The sequence below is a fragment of the Pleurodeles waltl genome, chromosome 7 (assembly GCF_031143425.1).
Source record: "Pleurodeles waltl isolate 20211129_DDA chromosome 7, aPleWal1.hap1.20221129, whole genome shotgun sequence".
In the NCBI taxonomy this organism is placed as follows: Eukaryota; Metazoa; Chordata; class Amphibia; order Caudata; family Salamandridae; genus Pleurodeles; species Pleurodeles waltl.
Window position 1 is genome coordinate 1121104857 of NC_090446.1, and position 6000 is coordinate 1121110856.

Sequence of the window (6000 nt, forward strand, 5' to 3'; positions counted from 1 at the left end):
AGCACGCCACCAGCACCGCAGTCAGTGAGGCCGCCACCAGCACCGCCACCACAATGACCGCCGCAAGCACCGCCGCTACTGACCTCACCGCCAGCACCGCCAGCGGCCCCGCGACACCCTGAGCCAGTGGCACCACCGCAGACATGGCTGCCATCCCCAGTGGTCATTCGTACGAGGCTGGTGGTCAGTTCCAGGGGCCTGGGCAGCTTGCATGTTGCACCACCGTCAGTGGAGTGTCACATCCACTACCTCAGTCCTTGGCAGGGTGAAGCACTCTGGGCACCAAGCCCCCTCCAGAACCAGTGGAGAAAGGCATCCACTACTTCAGTCCTTGGTCCTTGGCAGGAGTAGCACTCTGGGCACAAAGCCCCCTGCCGAACCAGTGGAGAAAGGCATCCACTACCTCAGTCCTTGGCAGGATGAAGCACTCTGGGCACCAAGCCCCATCCAGAACCAGTGGAGAAAGGCATCCACTTCCTCAGTCCTTGGCAGGATGAAGCACTCTGGGCACCAAGCCCCCTCCAGAACCAGTGGAGAAAGGCATCCACTACTTCAGTCCTTGGCAGGATGAAGCACTCTGGGCACACAGCCCCCTCCAGAACCAGTGGAGACTGTTATCCACTTGAGAGACTGTGGCTTTGCACTCCCCAGGATAAAGCAGTGGGCAAACCACCCACTGGAGAGACTTGAGAGACTGTGGCTTTGCACTCCCCAGGATTAAGCAGTGGGCAAACCACCCACTGGAGAGACTTGAGAGACTGTGGCTTTGCACTCCCCAGGATACATCAATGGGCATGGAGCCCCCTCATGGAGCTGACGTCGTGCACTCATCCGGCTGAGGTGCCCCTTCTTCCCTTCCCCCTGAGGTGCCTGTTTCATTTCGATCTGATGCCCCTGAATTGTTCTCTCCGTTTCGATCGGGTATCGAGTGTGGGCCTCGCCCATGCATTTTGGGCCCAGTGGTCCACGGACTATAAATGGTGCAGTACCTGGACTTGAATTGTTGGTGTACATAATTGTTTATAGTGTATATACATTTTTGACTCATGGATTTTTCTTGATTACAATCATTTCCTTTTGTCATTGTGTTCTTCCAGGAGGGTTGGGGGGTGTAAATGTAATGTTGCAGCATGTATTTGTGTGTATGGTGTTGTGGGTGAGGGTGGGGGTGTTGCGTGTGTGTGTCACTCTCTTTTCCCTCCCCCCCCTCCACTGTGTTGAAGGTGCAGTACTCACCGTGGTCGTCGCCGCCATCGTTCGTGCTCCTGGTAGAGGAGCAGGAAGACTATCGCAGGGAGGATTTGGAGTTCAGGCTCCATGGCATCCTGCTTCCTCGTGGGGTGTGTAGATGTGAGTGTTTCCCCTTCCAAGTTCTGTTTCCGCCGTGTTATTGTTCGCATTGAATCCGCCCCGGAAATGGTGGTGAATTGGCCTCTCATAATAGTGTGGGCGGTACATTGGGTTCCGCTTGTCTGTTGGCGGTGACCGCCATGCTGTTTGTACTGCCATGGCGGTCGGTGTGTTAAAGTGGCTGTCTATGTAGGCGATTTCCGCCATGATCATGATCCCATGTTTATTTTTTTGCTGGCCTGTTGGTGGTTTTACCGCCGCTTTACCACCGACCCCCAGGGTTGTAATAAGGGCCTTAATCTGTGGCTTGAAAATGTACAGAAGGTATAGGGTATTTAGGCATTAAAGCTATACAGAATATTTCTCTATGTTCCGAAGTTGTTCCTGTTATATACTAGTACTTAAATAAAGAATATTACCAGTGTTCTTGGTATTCACTATCTTCATGCGTGATACCATCATAACAGTTGCGATGAGCAGAACCACAGGGGAGAAGAAAGTGGTCGTAAGTTATCACTGAACTGCAGGTGAATGCTGCAGAGGCCAGTATTCTCTGGGATCAACTAGAGCTCTGACTGATATCTTCAGGTCTGGGCAGAGCCATTTGTGGTGATACATTCCAGTAAGGGGGATTGAAACCTGACAGCACTGCCAACCGGGTGTAGTGCTATGTGAGTTACTAATGACGGAACCCTTTTGGCTCCTGATGGACTCTGCAGAACTGTGACTTAAGTATTAGAGTGTGGTGTCCACGTTTAGCATTAGGTGGTCTGCTTTTTACCTCTGGATACCAACGTGAGGTTGCTTGGATTCTCTACCCAGTGCATGTCTTTTTGTACACTTCATAGAGAGCCAGCCTCCTATAGGATGCCTGTGGGATTCATTCAGACAATGAATTCTGAGAGAAACTCTTAGTCTGGAGCAAGTTCCTATGGCTACCAGAGCTGAAAAGCGTGTTGATCAACAAGCTGCTGACATGGAGGCCAGAGGTGACCAAAGTGACTCAGTGATGAGCATGAAATGCAAGCAGAAACACAAGGCTGAAAGAAACAAAGCGATGTCTCCAAGGAAAAAGCAGTTGTGTTTCAGGTGTGGATTTTTGTTTCCACACAAAGGTAAATGTCCTGCAATTGGACAGATATGCACAGGCTCTGGGAAGGAGAACCACTCTGTAACAATTTTCAAGGCAAAGAAAAGAGTAAGTGTATATTGGTGAGAAGACAAAAGGGTCGCCCGAACATTTGAGAAGCCACTTTCGACGCACACCCAAAAGGCCAAGCGGCAACACGAGTTGAAACAAATCAACACCAAACGAAGTAGATCGTCATCTAAATCGTCATCAAAAAGATCTTCAGTGTCAATATCAAATGAAAGATGGCTGTGCAATGTAAGTTTACCTCAGAAAAAAGTGTGCATGTTGGACTGGCCGCGTGTGAAGAAAAATACCAGTCGAAGATTAATCAACAAGAAAAAGCGCCAAAGTCATTCAAACACTGTCCGAAGACTATACAGAAAGTGAAAGGTTGTTCAGTACCTTTCATTATCGATGGTGGGGCGTCGATAAACTTTATGGTTGAGGAGAAATGTAATGAACTATCTCCATTGCCACCAATGACGCCATCGAAAACGATAGTATATACGTGGGTTGCATTAACACCATTGAAAAGTCAGAGTTAATCAGAAGTGACAATGAAACATAAGAAGACAAAAGTGCAAGCACCCATTCATGTCCTTCAAAGTACGTAATCAAGTGCCTGTTTACTCGGTTTCAGCACAGCTGCTGATATGGGACTAAGCTCTGTGAATTCAACATGAATGTTCATCATGAAATAGTAAGTCAGTTTCCTTCATTGTTTCATGGGTTAGAAAAAGTTAAGACTATGAAAGTAATATTGCATATTAATAAGGATATCCATCCTGTTGCTCAAAGGCTTTCTTTTAGAAAAAGCTATTGAAAGGGAACTCAAATCATTACTTAAACATGATATCACTGAGCATTCTACTGTCCAATGCCATGGGTTTCTCCCCTTGTGATAGTACCCAAAAAGGACAATAAAGGAGCTGTATGCATCTGTGTGGATATGTGTCAAGTGCACAAGTCAATTGCATCCAGGTCTGTACATTGCTGACGTGATAATACAATTGAATGTTGCAAAGGTCTTCTCTCACCTTGATTTAGATAAAGGATATCACCAGATGGAACTTGAGGAGAATTGCAGGTACATTACAACCTTGTCTACACATCCTGGTCTATTTCTATATAAAAGACTAAGGGCCTGATTTAGAACTTTGCAGCAAGGTCATTCCGTCACAACGTGACAAATATCCAATCCGCCGAAATCTAAATCCCATTATATTCTATGTGATTTAGATTTCGGCGGATGAGATATCTATTGCCGTTGTAATGGAGTAACCTAACCCATCCACCAAGTTGTAAATCAGGCCCTAACTTTCGGTATGTCATCAGCTGCAGAGCTTTCTCAAGATGTCATTCGACATTCTATACAGCCTGTATGGAATGCTTTCAACTAGAGTGGCAACATACTTGTTTTCAGAACTACCGGGAAGGAGCACGACAAAGCTCTCAAGTAAGTCTGTTGTTTAATTGTTGATGCAGGTTTAACTTAGAATTCTGAGAAATGTGAATTCCACAGGACAAAGGTAAAGTTCTTTGGCCATACCTTTTCTGATGGGGGTATGACATGGGATCCAGCTAAAGTGCTAGTGTTGTCAACTGCCAACCCCACACAAGATGTTTCCATGTTATGTTAATTGCTTGGCATGGCCAGTTACTGTTCAAGACTTTCCCACCATGAGTGCTCCATTGAGAAACTTGACGAAAAATAATGTTTCATTTTATTGGTCACATGAATGCGAGCAGAGCTTTAAGGGAATCTAACAAGCTATTGAGAACGCTACTGAAATGGAATATTTTAATTCAAAGGTTCATACGGAAGTTGTTGTTGATGCTAGCCCAGGTGGGTTAAGGCCAATCCTTGCACAGCACAGCAGACACCCAAATGCTCAAAGACATATTGTCGCACAACTACAGAATTTCATCGAGGCCAACAACTCCTTGGACAGCTCCCAGTCTGGCTTCTGCAGCAACCACAGCACAGACACAGCCCTCCTGGCATCCACCGATGATATCAGATTATTCCTAGATCACGGCCACACTGCAGCACTCATACTCCTCGACCTCTCAGTAGCATTCAACACGGTCTCCCACAGCACTCTGAGCACCAGACTCCACAACACAGGAATCCGCGGAAAAGCCCTGGAATGGATCCACTCCTTCCTCTCCGGGAGGACCCAGAGGGTCAGACTCCTGCCCTACACTTCCAGACCCACAGGAGTCAACTGCGGAGCCCCCCAAGGATCCTCACTGAGTCTCAGACTGTTCAAAGTATACATGTCCCCTCTTGCTGCCATCGTCAGAAGCCACGGTATGAACATTGTTCTCATCCACACATACAAGGTAATACACAACGCAGGACCAGCCTACCTGAATGACCGCATCCCCTTCCACACCCCTGCCAGATCCCTCCACTCTGCCCAGATAACCCTGGCCACCATCCCTCGAATCTGCAAAACCACTGCCCGAGGACGATGCTTCACCTACGCTGCAGCGAACAACCTCCCCCTGCACCTCAGACAAAGCCAGTTGCTCACCATCTTCAGGAGGAACCTCAAGACGTGGCTCTCCGGGTGAGGTACCTCCATTCCCTCCCAGCGCCTTGCGACCCTCACGGGTGAATGTTCTTATTCACAACCTGAGAAAGAAAATTAGCAGTGGTGTGAGATTGTGAACGTTTCCATGTGTTCTTATACGGAAAGCCTTTTACGCTTGTGGTAGATCATCAAGCATTGTTAGCCATCTTTGGCAAATCCAAAGACCAAGATGCCTCCTCGCATTGAATGCTGGGGCCTACGATTACAAGAATACAACTACACAATTGTGCCTGTAATTCAGGAATTGAAAAGCGCAACGGGGCTGTCCATGGTCCCCCTGCACTGCCCTTGCCAAGCGCATAGGCAGTGCAGGGGCCCCCATGGGGTCCCCGGCACCCTGTCTCCACCAGCCTTTGCATGGCGGATATAAAATCTGGCGGACCCGGGGGTCATAATCCCCAGGGCAGCACTGCTAGAAACGCTGCCCTGGTGGATTCAGACCGCCAGCCTAAAAGTGGCGGTGCCAGTGGTCTGACCTCCTAATGAAGGCCTTAGCTATGACTTTCAACCCACAGATTTTCAGGGGAAAAAAGACATCATGTTCCATCACAAGAAATATTTAACAATGAAAACGGTAGAAAATAAACAGACACACTGCCAATCGATAATAGGATTTGAACCTTCAGCCTACTGAGTGACAGCACAAGACCTTGATCATTAGGCCAAAAGTGATTTTCTTCTGCTCATCATCCAAACGTAAGCATAGCATTTTAGCAAACATCTTGGTAGTCTGACTCTTTTAAGTCATACCACTGTCTGTGTGTGTCTGTGAGTGGGTATATGAGTGTCTATGAGTGGGTGTATGAAAGTATGAGTTCTTTCAGTGGATGTATGAGCATCAGTGGATCTGCGAGTGGGTGCATGAGTACGAGTGAGTCTGTGAGGGGATGTGTGACTGTCAGAGTAAGTATGTGAGTG